Raw genomic sequence first — 13,255 nt, 5'->3', positions numbered from 1 at the left:
TAAAAAATAATATAAAAATATATTAAAAAAATATATATTTTTTTTATAAAAAAAAAAAAAAAAGAGGGGGTTGCCCTCCGGGGCCATGGGGGCCCCTGGGGACCTCCGGACCTCTAAAAAAAAATTGTCCCTTTAATAAAAAATAAAATAAAAATATATAAAACATTTTTTTAAATAAAAAATAAATAAAAAAAAAGGGGGTGTTGCCGTCCGGGGCCATCAGGCCCCTTGGGACCTCTGGACCTCTAAAAAAAAAAAATTGGCCCTTTAATAAAAAATAAAATAAAAATATATTGAAAAAATATATATTTATTTATAAAAAATTAATAAAAAAAGGGGGGTCGCCATCTGGGGACCTGGGGGGCCTCCGGGCCCCTTACAGGTGTACTGCCTGTACCCCCCTGATGGCGGCCCTGCCCCTACCACCAGAATCTGTCTATCCTTCCCCTCACTTCCCCCCCACTCTCACTGGAGGAGTTCTTCCCCTGGCAGCTAGGAAAGTCCCTCAGCTCCAGCAGTGCTGGTCCCTGACTGGTTTCATCAATGTCACTCAATGGAGCATACGTATTGGGATGATCCAGCTCTGGATCGGCCTCCCTGGCACTTTCCCCTCTACCCTTCCTGATTGTCACCCATCTACTATTTTCTAGTGCCTGCACCTCTTTGTCTCCACCTACCTCTGTGCTGGCCCCTGCCGGCACCTGCCATGTACGTTCCTGGCTCTCCTTTAGTGTGGAGGGTCTACTCAGTGCTGACAGTTGCTTCCCCAGATTCAGAACCTGGGCTTCCAGGGAAACAATTTGCTTACATTTTGCACAGCAGTAATCGTCCTCGATCAGATGATCAAGGAACACATACATGCCGCAAGATTTACACCGAGTCGCCTTTCCACACTCGCCGGGCATCTTACCTATTAATTTAATGAGGATTAGAGATTATACCCAGTCTAAATGACCTAACAACTAGCTTCCTGACACTAATACTCAACAAGACAATACACAGGTACTCGCAGACCAGCGTACACCCACAATACTCAAGTACGAACGATCCACACACACTACTCAGACAACACAGGTACTATGACCCCTGTTTTTACCCCCTGTTTTAAACTCTGATTTTAACTCACTACTTAGTCCAGTTCCACTTGACATCTCAGATGCGTTCAAACTCCTCCCTATTGAGCCATCCCTCTGGCGGTGGCATGGTATTAAATGGAGGGAGTCTTATTACTTTGCCACCAAGCTGACCTTCGGGGTCCAAAAGCAGCCCATGGCTGTTCGATGCTCAGGCCCTCACAATGAATTCTGTCACACCAGGCCCACTGTCAGACATTCATCCACTACTTCTTTGACTTCCTGCTCATCAAACAATCATGCACACCCTCAGCAGATCTAGACAAGTTGAGAATAGTGTTTAGCAACTTCGATGTGCCCATAGCCGACCATAAAGTGGAAGGCCCGACACACTATCACCTTCCTAGGTGTCACTCTAGCTTGTACTAGGACAGTTATCCATGACTTCACACTGTCGGAAGGGTGTACCAGAAGGCATTTGCAAACCTTTTTAGGGATGTTTATTTTGCCATGCGGATTATTCCTCAGGGGTGTTCCTTTGTATCACGGCTTTTAGTCTGTCTCACACCAGTGCAAGACCAGATCGAGTTCTCAAACTAGACCCAGCAGCAATAGCAGACTTAGTGATGTGGGACGAGTCCCTCACTAACTGGAACAGCATTTCAATGTTCATCCTGGCAGCATCAGCTCAGTCACCGCAGGTAGTCTCCGATGCAGCAGCCTCTATGGGCTTTGCGGATAGTTTTTCAGCCGCTACTGGTTCGCCAAACCTTGGCCCCCCAGAAATCCTTCTAAACTCCTGGTTTCACCCAGTCCTCATCACTCTTCGATCTGTATCCCATCATAGCAGCCACCCAGGTCTGGGGCGACACCTGGACAGGACAAATGGTGGTCTTCACTACGGATAATCAGGTCAAAGTCGACATCAATAAGGGCAGATACAAATCACTTCTCATCATTCCAACACCAGTTTCTGTTCACTGCAAGCATGTTCCAGGTAAATGCAATATTGCAGCAGAGGTGCTGTCCCGTTTCAACTTACTTCGTTTTTTTAGCAGCAGCCGATCCAACGACTACTCCTGTCCCACCCTGGTCGTTACTGGCGATGGACCGAAGGTGCACCTGGCCAACGCAACCCAGCTCTTTAACCATTCCTTGGCACGCAACACATTGAGGGCCTATCACACTGCTTGGAACACTTACTGCAAGTTTTTTGCCTCTTGCCCCGGAGCAGCGATAGGTGATGTTAGACATGTCCTAGCCTTTATATCGTATTGCCACACGCAGCTGGCCCTTTCTCACCATTCCATCAGGCTATACCCAGCCAGGACCCAGTAAACTATCAGTATTCCAGGCCCATGCAGTCAGGTCCCTCCTACGGGGCATACAGAAGCACCAGCCCGTAGCTAGTGGCAAACGCCTAACTAACAAGAGTGCCATCTTCAGGGACATGTCTACAATTCTTACTCGTTCTCCGTTTGGGGCTTTGCCCAGTCTAGTCATCCAAGCAGCCATCTACCTGCCCTTCTACGGTTTCCTACGACCTAGTGAATTTGCCGTTGACGGCTCCAGCAGTTATACTGCTCTGACGCCACCTGACTTCCTTTTGAACTATTACACCCTTCATCTTACAGTCTCCAAAACTCAACAAACTGGCCCCAGGGTTGACATCAACCTGTTTCAGACTAACAATGCCTGGTGCCCAGTGACGGTGCTCGACTGGCTACTGTACCATCTTCCAAGCCAATCTGATTTGTTACATTGCAGCCTTTAGTTCAATTTTTTTTTAATCTGAGATATATGTGATGTATCAGAACACAATAGTCTAAGTTGGTGAAGTAAAATATGAAAAATCTATACATAAAAAAAAATTCAGAAATAAAAAAACGATAATTGCCATGTGCGTATGTATTCACCCCATTTGTTATGAAGCACATAAATAAATTGCTCTGGTGCAACCAATTACCTTCAGTATTCACATAATTAGAAATGATGTCCACCTGTGTGCAATCTAAGTGTCACATGATCTGTCATTATATATACACACCTTTTTGAAAGGCCCCAGAGGCTGCAACACCTAAGCAAGAGGCACCACTAACCAAACACTGCCATAAAGACCAAGGAACTCTCCAAACAAGTAAGGAACAGTTTTGTTGAAATGTACAAGTCAGGGTTAGGTTATAAAAAAAAATATCCAAATCTTTGATGATCCCTACAGTAGGAGCACCATCAAATCTATTATAACCAAATGGAAAGAACATGGCACAACAGCAAACCTGTCAAGAGACGGCCGCACACCAAAACTCACGGACTGGGCAAGGAGGGCATTAATCAGAGAGGCAGCACAGAGACCTAAGGTAACCCTGGAGGAGCTGCAGAGTTCCACAGCAGAGACTGTAGTATCTGTACATAGGACGACAATAAGCCGTACGCTCCATAGAGTTGGGCTTTATGGCTGAGTGGCCAGAAGAAAGCCTTTACTTTCAGCAAAAAACGAAATGCCACGTTTTGAGTTTGCGAAAAGGCATGTAGGAGACTCCCAAGATGTATGGAGGAAGGTGCTCTGGTCTGATGAGACTAAAATTTAACTTTTTGGCCATCAAAGAAAACGCTATGTCACATTACCCAAGGAACAGTAGTCGGGACTGGGAAACTGGTGAGAGTTGAGGGAGAGATGGATGGTGCTAAATAGGGATATTATTGAGCAAAACCTGTACCACTCTGTGTGTGATTTCAGGGTAGGATGGAGGTTCACCTTCCAGCAGGACAATGACCCCAAACACACTGCTAAAGCAACACTTGAGTGGTTTAAGGGGAAACATGTAAATGTGTTGGAATGACCTAGTCAAAGTCCAGACCTCAATCCAATAGAAAATCTGTGGTCAGACTTAAAGATTGCTGTTTACAAGCGCAAACCATCCAACTTGAAGGAGCTGGAGCAGTTTTGCAAAGAGGAATGGGCAAAAATCCCAGTGGTAAGCTCATAGAGACTTATCCAAAGCCACTTGGACCTGTGATAGCCACAAAAGGTGGCTCTACAAAGTATTGACTTTAGGGGGGGGGGATAGTTATGCACATTGAATTTTTCTGTTATTTTGTAAAAAAAAAAACATCTTCAAAGTTGTGGGCATGTTCTGTAAATCAATTGATGCAAATCCTCAAACAAACCATGTTAATTCCAGGTTGTGAGGCAACAAAACATGAAAAATGCAAAGGGGGGTAAATACTTTTGCTAGGCACTGTAATTTGTGGTAATTGTTTGCAGTATTTTGGCTCCCTACCTATATCAAAGGGGTGGTGTTATTATTAATTAATAGATTGTTCGAGGTTATATTCGATTGTGTTTTTATGTATGTAACTGCTTTTATATAATTCTAATAAATGATTATATGAGTTTTAAATACGTTGTATCAGGAAACAGTGCCCTTAAAGTCCCATATCTTTGGGATTCATTGTTTTTTACCATATTTAGGGATGAGGCATGGGTAATAGCTAATGTCCATGGTAGCCACCCCGTGTTGACATATTTCTTTAATTATCTAATAGGTAATGTCCACATCATGCAGCAGCATGAACACGAAAAAGGACCCCCATCTCCTGTGCACAGAAGACAGGGGGGGGGGGGGGGTTACCAGAAATTAGGTGGTGATTATTGAAGTTCCATTGGAGTTTTAGATTTTAAGTATTTGAGATCTAGTAGTTAAGCGAAAATAAAGACATTACCTATCATTCCTTTCTACTCGTTATTAAAAAGACATCCAGCACTCCTTGAGTCATCCTATTGTGCTTCAAAATGTTCTATTTACTTCCATTATAGACTTTATAGTAATTAGTAGAATTTGTAGCAGAAGACATGAGCCCGGTTCTATCTTCTACCCACACAGGCAGACTTTTGCTATCATAATAATGTCTACTAACATGACATTTATTCAACCGCCCATACACACAAAAGAGAAATTAAATATCTTACTCTAAACATTCCATATAGACAAAATGATGACAATCGGGAACTTGCACCCCCTCTTGAAATTACAGCATTCATGAACAGACACACATTTGCTGGTATATATTAATTACACATACTTGTTTTAATGGGTTTAGCTCGGTCCATGGAAATACAATAGAACACTGGTTAGTAAATAGAGTAGGCTACTAAAATAAATCTTGGGAAGGACAATTCAATTTTTCCGCTTCAAGCAGACAAAAGTGACAGCACATGCGTCTAGCCTATAAAGACACAAAGCAACTATTGAAAAGGCTGAATATATTTACCTTATAGCAGTCTCAGGCACCACAGAACTGCCTAAAGCATCCCACAACAAATTATATATGTACTTTTTGTCACCCGTCTAGGCAGGGGGCCAATTTTAAACTCACAATTCAAAAATCATGTACTCTCCCACCTGCACTTCTTTTTATTCACTCAAAAGGACAAAAAAAAATAAAGACTTTAACATATAAAAACTTTGTTAAGCTGTCACAGGCAATAGAATGAAGAAGACATAATAGCCGACAAAAAAGAAACAAATTGCGATTCTTTGTGAAATCTCCCTTGTTGCTCTTGTTAGGCTATAACCTTAAGATGTTGGCTAAATTTAAGCCATTCTGACCTCCAGCTTGCCCCTTCGCCCTTGTATTCTTTTCCGTCCCGTGTTTGCTGAAGCCAAACAGCACAATCTTTGGAAAAAATGTTCTAGGCCTCACACAAAGACCTAGATTGGTTTTCTTTCCCCCCTCCATGACAGGAAGCCTGGAATAAGAGCAAGGTCAGCACCTGGGCTTAGAGGCAGGTGACAAAAAGCAGCTTCCCCCATTCTCTAGCTTCTAATAGACTTTTTCTCTACTCTGAATGTCAACGTGTGCTTTATATCTATCGAGAAAGTGCTGTCTTCATTCTCTTTGTAAAGACTTTCAGCAAATCAACCCATTCTTGTTCAACTAACTGTAAAATTAGTGAAATTACTGTTGAAAAAAAAAAAAGAAGGGGGTAAGCTTTTCCTTCTTGTTAAATAAGGTCATAGATACATCCCGGGCTGCTAGACAAAGCACCTTTCACAAACTCTGCAGCTGAACTTGGCAACGTGTAAAAAGCTGCAGGCAATGTTTGAGATGCACGGTAGGAAAATAGTGTCCCCCCTGCAGTGACGGGGCTGGGAGTTAGCTATTAAAAAGATAACACTGCACACTGGGGAAGTTTAACTTTAATTGTGTGTTGGCTGCAGCACACAGAGCTCTGTGCTAAAAAGTGCATTGTGGCATACGCAGCAAGCTTCTGCCTTCAGGAAAATGGGCCATTTACAGGGATATTTCATGAAGCAAAAGAGGGTGGAGTGAGTGTCGTCTATAGCAACGACGATTTTAATCATGCAGGGGAAAGCAAGAAAAAAATGGTTGCTATGGACAATATTTTGTTTCTGTCCTGAATTCTTTGCTTACAGTGGTATTTAAACACTTCTGCGTTTTTAAATGTTTGCGCTATAAACAAAAATAGACTGACAATTAAAAAAAATAAAAATTAATTATGACAGGAGGACCCGTGGAACCAAGAATCCCTTCGAGAGGTTGGGAAATCCTTGTTTCAGCTCCCCATGCACCTCCTGGGCCAGATTCACGTAGAATTGCGGCCATGTAACGTAACCCGTTTACGTTACACCGCCGCAAGTTTTCAGTGTAAGTGCCCGATCCACAAAGTTTACCTGTAAACTTGCGGCGGTGTATCGTAAACACGTCCGGCGCAAGCCCGCCCCAATTCAAATGGGGCGGGTACCATTTAAATTAGGCGCGCTCCCGCGCCGGACGTACTGCGCATGCTCCGTTCGCAATTTTCCCGACGTGCTTTGCGCGAACTTACTGCGGCGCAACGTGTTTGTGAATCGCGACGTGCGTAACGTACTTACGCCTGGAAAAAAAAATTCAAAAGCGACGCGGGAACGACGGGCATACTTTAACCACTTAAGCCCCGGACCATATTGCTGCCTAAAGACCCAAGGTGGTTTTACAGTTTGGGACTGCGTCGCTTTAACAGACAATTGCGCGGTCGTGCGACGTGGCTCCCAAACAAAATTGGCGTCCTTTTTTCCCCACAAATAGAGATTTCTTTTGGTGGTATTTGATCACCTCGGCGGTTTTTATTTTTTGCGCTATAAACAAAAATAGAGCGACAATTTTGAAAAAAATGCAATATTTTTTACTTTTTGCTATAATAAATATCCCCCAAAAACATATATATAAAAAAATTTTTTCCTCAGTTTAGGGCGATACGTATTCTTGTACCTATTTTTGGTAAAAAAAATCGCAATAAGCGTTTATCGATTGGTTTGCGCAAAATTGATAGCGTTTACAAAATAGGGGATAGTTTTATTGCATTTTTATAAAAAAAAATTTTTTACTACTAATGGCGGCGATCAGCGATTTTTTTTGTGACTGCGACATTATGGCGGACACTTCGGACAATTTTGACACATTTTTGGGACCATTGTCATTTTCACAGCAAAAAATGCATTTAAATTGTGAAAATGACAGTTGCAGTTTGGGAGTTAACCACAGGTGGCGCTGTAGGATTTGGTGTACACTGTGTGTGTGTTTACAACTGTAGGGGGGTGTGGCTGTAGGAATGACGTCATCGATCGAGTCTCCCTATATAAGGGATCACTCGATCGATGCAGCGCCATAGTGAAGCACGGGGAAGCCGTGTTTACACACGGCTCTCCCCGTTCTTCAGCTCCGGGGAGCGATCGCGACGGAGCGGCTAAAAACAAATAGCCGCGCCGTCGCCCCGGATCGCTCCCCGAGGGGACCCGACCGCCGCAAGTCGCGGGGGGGGGGTCCCGATTGGACCCCCGACCCATGTCTAGGCAGGGACGTACAGGTACGCCAATGTGCCTGTACGTGCCATTCTGCCGACGTATATGTACATGCGGCGGTCGGGAACGGGTTAACATTGTGAAGTAATTTTACACCATGTTAATAGCACCCCTAACTTTGCGACGGGAAACTAAGACTTGCGCCGACGTAACGAAGGGAAAAACCTTTGTGGATCGCCGGAACTGCTAATTTGCATACCTGACGCTGGAATACGACGCGAACTCCACCCATCGGTGGCCGAGGTATTGCATCCTAAGATCCGACGGTGTAAGACAATTGCACCTGTCGGATCTTAGGGCTATCTATGCGTAACTGATTCTATGAATCAGTCGCATAGATACTCTGAGAGATACGACGGCGTTTCAGAGATACGCTGTCGTATCTCTTCTGTGAATCTGGCCCCCTATGTCTAATGCCGCGTACACACCATCACTTTATGTGATTAAAAAAAAAACGACATTTTTTGTGAAGTAAAAAAACTACGTTTTTGAAACTTCATTTTCAAAAACGACGTTGCCTACACACAATCGTTTTTTCAAAATGCTCTAGCAAAGCGCGGTTACATTCAGCACTCTTTTCCATTGAAGCTTGCTTCATAACTTGCTTCTGAGCATGCGCGGGTTTAAAAACGTTGTTTTAAACGTCGTTTTAGCCTACACACAGTGATTTTTTGTGACACAAAAAACAACGTTTTGAAAAACGACACAAAAAATTCAAGCATGCTTCAATTTTTTTTTTTCCGTTTTTCACAAGACATAAAACAACGTTTTCCCCCCACACACGGTCATTTTAATTGACGTTTTTAAAAACGTCGTGTTTTTTTTCATCACATAAAGTGATGGTGTGTACGCGGCATAAGTCATCCTGTGCAGAGTGTGGGACGTTCCGTCACATAAATGTTTCTACTTTCTGCTATATAACATTTTAACTTTAATTGTGTGTTGGCTGCAACACACAGAGCTCTGTGCTAAATCGTGCATTGTGGCATTGGCAGAAAGCAAAAAAGGGCCATTTACAGGAATATTTCATAAAGCAGAAGATGGTGGAGTGAACAATTTTACATTATGCAGGGGAAAGCAGCATTTGTGCCTTACAATTTTTGAAATAATTCCCTTATTTTTTTATTTATTTTTTAGAGTGTCTTTCTGGCTATCCCTTTGGCAGCGCCATAGGAAGGACAACTATCTTGTCTATACTTTGGAGGCAATTGATGTCTAGACATCGCTTTTTGAAATTAATTCTTCTCACTAGGTATGTATGGAGGCTATGTGTAGCCCAACCTGCTAGGGATAATTATTGGCCATGATTATTTTTCATGGCGATTTATTTCCTACCTTCCTTATATATTTGTTTTATTTCCTAGTTTGGAGTTTCAGCCCCCTGCAGCCACACTAAGGTTGTTGTCCCTACATTGTCGCTTAAGGGCACATTCATTGGCATGGCCGCACGCTGAGGGTATGTTGGGCTTTTTTGCTTTTTTGGGTTCGGTCACCCTCTAGGATCCAGTTGTTCTTTAATAATAATGTATTTTCATTGTTGTTTCTGTTTTTTTCTGTAGAATGTATCATAACAGTTTAAGAAACTTACTCCCCTGAAGAAGCCAAAGACTTGGCGAAACATGTCGGGAAAACTTGTTATAATCTTCCTCTGATGTATACTCCTTATTATGTTTCTGTCTAACTAATTGCAATTAATAAATTATTGTCTTTTTTTATATTGTTTCTATTTTGTAATTTGCCTGGCACCGTTATAATCCCTCTATAAATCTTCCCTACTTTGTAACTACTGTATGAGATGAGGTTCCGTATCCCCTAGAGGACACACCAAACACTTCCACTATATATTAACTTTAAAGCAGTTGGTCTGCTTTAACAGGTACTTCAATATACTGTATGCAAACCAAATATTCCTGTTTTTATTACAAACATTTGCTAGAAATATGTAAGGCTATATACATTTACTAAGGAAAATGAGTACAACTGCACTTGCAACATGCAAAGTCTATTTTTCTTCAGTAAATCCGCCCTTTTGATTCCATTAAAGTATGCCTGCAGGTACTGAATATATTACTGGTGGGTGCAGCTCTGAAATAGAGTGAAGATTCCATTCACTGGCAGCCAGACTGTCAAGTATTATGCCGCGTACACACCATCACTTTATGTGATGAAAAAAAATGACGTTTTTAAAAACGTCACTTTAATTGACTGTGTGTGGGGGAAAACGTCGTTTTATGTCTTGTAAAAAACGACCAAAAAAAATTGAAGCATGCTTCAATTTTATGTGTCGTTTTTCAAAAGTGCACTTTTTACTTCACAGAAATTGACCGTGTGTAGCAAAAAACGTCGTTTTCTAAGACGTTTTTTCATCCACGCATGCCCAGAAGCTACTTATGAAGCAAGCTTCAATGGTAAAACGTGGTGGAACGTAACCTCGCTTTGCAAGAACATTGTGAGAAAAACGATGGTGTGTAGGCAACTTCGTCTTTGAAAATTGAAGTTTCAAAAACGTCATTTTTTACTTCACAGAAAGTGTCGTTTTTTTTCATCACATAAAGTGATGGTGTGTACGCGGCATTTTATCTTTAAAGGCTGCCTTTTTTTTAAAAAAATTCAGCTATGGAGTATATTTAAATCTATATTCTAGGTAGGTAAAAATGAAAGAATCATCATGACTGGTATATAGTCCTGGCTTTGTGGTGCACAGACAGAAGCCAACAGGTTTAAAAGTCTGTTTAAAGACCTGTGTGCACAAATTCTTAAGCCAAAGGACATGCTTATAAAGTGGTGAATCTGACATTCAACAAATATTCACTACAGAATAAAAACAAAGGAAAAAGAATGGGACTTTAAATGAGGTTTATTGCTGCAAAAATAAGTGTATGGAGTATATCTATATGATAAAACCTTTATTGTATCAAACGCAATTACGTGGTCTAGAAATGCATAATAACGTTTTAAAACATAAACATAACCATACACAAAGGCTGACATATTGGTAAAAGTATACCATGAACATATACACGGTATACAATGATGATACATAATTATACATATACATACAACTTAGTACATGCTGTCTAAAAGCCAAACTGTCTTGCCATCACATGAATGAAAAACTCTACGCATTTCGAGAATCACAATCACTCATAGGAGTATGGATGCAAAAATTCATTCACTGCAAGTACAGAAATTCAGATATATAAATATATTAAAACCTTCATAAAACTGAGGGAGGGTAAACTTTCTGAAGGTTCCAAAAAAGTTCCCTTAAGGAGTACTTAGACTGATACTTACAGATCATCAGACTGATACTTACAGATTTAAGTACTCCTTTTTTTGATCCTTAAGGAATTTTTCCCTCCCTCATTTTTATGAAGGGTTTAACCACTAGCCGACCGCGCACCGTCATTATACGGCGGCAGGTCGGCTCTCCTGGGCGAGAGCCCGTAGCTATACGGCGGCTCTTTGAGCCGCCACTAGGGGGCGCGTGCGCGCCGCCGGAGGCGCGCGCGCGCGCCCCCCGCTCGCCCCCGACTCCCGTGCGTGTGCCCGGCGGGCGCGATCGCCGCCGGGCACACGCGATCGCTCGTTACAGAGCGGGGAACGGGAGCTGTGTGTGTAAACACACAGCTCTCGTTCCTGTCAGCGGGGGAAATGCTGATTTTCTGTTCATACAATGTATGAACAGAAAATCAGTGTTTCCCCTAGTGAGGCCACCCCCCCCCCACAGTAAGAACACACCCAGGCATACTTAACCCCTTCCCCGCCCCCTAGTGTTAACCCCTTCACTGCCAGTGGCATTTTTATAGTAATCCAATGCATTTTTATAGCACGGATCGCTATAAAAATGCCAATGGTCCCAAAAATGTGTCAAAAGTGTCCGAAGTGTCCGCCATAACGTCACAGTACCGAAAAAAAATCGCTGATCGCCGCCATTACTAGTAAAAAAAATATATTAATTAAAATATCATAAAAATACCCCCTATTTTGTAAACGCTATAACTTTTGCGCAAACCAATCAATAAACGCTTTTTGCGATTTTTTTTACGAAAAATATGTAGACGAATACGTATCGGCCTAAACTGAGGAAAAAAAATGTTTTTTTATATATTTTTGGGGGATATTTATTACAGCAAAAAGTAAAAAATATAAATTTTTTTTTAAATTGTCGCTCTATTTTTGTTTATAGCGCAAAAAATAAAAACCGCAGAGGTGATCAAATACCACCAAAAGAAAGCTCTATTTGTGGGAAAAAAAGGACGCCAATTTTGTTTGGGAGCCACGTCGCACGACCGCGCAATTGTCAGTTAAAGCGGCGCAGTCCCGAATCGCAAAAAGTCCTCTGGTCTTTGGGCAGCAATATGGTCCGGGGGTTAAGTAGTTAATATATTTATATATCTAAATTTATGTACGTACAGTGAATTAATTTTTGCACCCATACACCTGATGAGTGAACTTGTTTCACAAAGCGCGTACAGTAAAACCTTGGTTTGAGAGTAACTTGGTTTAAGAGCGTTTTGCAAGACAAGCAACATTTTTAAATACATTTTGACTACAAGCGATGTCTTGAAATACAAGTAACATCATGTCACAACTGGGTATAAAAGACAAGAGAGGCGCTTCTAAGTGTAGCAATATGGTTACCATAGGCGTGCACACAGGGTGTGCCCAGGCACACCCTAATCACCCTGTGCTGCACAGATTCCCACTACTACCCTCCCTTTCCTCCCACAGCGCCTCTGGCTTCCTTCCTCTCCTTCCGCGCCAGCTGTTACTGTGGAGATGTTTTAGGATGAGTGGGGGAAGGGGCCGGTAAATATGTAATTCACTGGCCCCTTTCCTTTCTGAATGAACATTATGAGTTATCGGTAATGTGTTTTTGAGCTTTGGGGTGCACACCCAAATGCAATAGGCTGGGCACACCTTTGATGGTTACATTTAATGAAGGTACACCATTTAGCAACATATTGCTACACTTAGAGGCGTCTCTCTTCTCTTTTATAAACTGTAGCTTCTGCTGTATTTTGCTTTTAATCCCCTTGTGGGGCTTCCATTTGTGGATGGACATTTTATGATTACACAACCTGGTCATTATTATTATTAAACTAGTGATATTTAACTGTACTTCTGTCTCGTTCTGATTCATATTTTCTGACAATAGTAGTGAATATATGTCTCATAGGTAGGGTCACTGATAGGGGGGTAACACCGGGCCTCCTGTAGAGGGCCCAGGTACACAGGGGGGCCCAGACAGCAGGGAGATCAGTGTGGCGGGACGGGATCAACATTACAGAACAATGCACGGTGTCTGTGTCTCTC

The sequence above is a fragment of the Rana temporaria genome, chromosome 2 (assembly GCF_905171775.1).
Source record: "Rana temporaria chromosome 2, aRanTem1.1, whole genome shotgun sequence".
NCBI classification, from domain to species: Eukaryota; Metazoa; Chordata; class Amphibia; order Anura; family Ranidae; genus Rana; species Rana temporaria.
Note: the sequence above shows the minus strand (reverse complement) of the source record.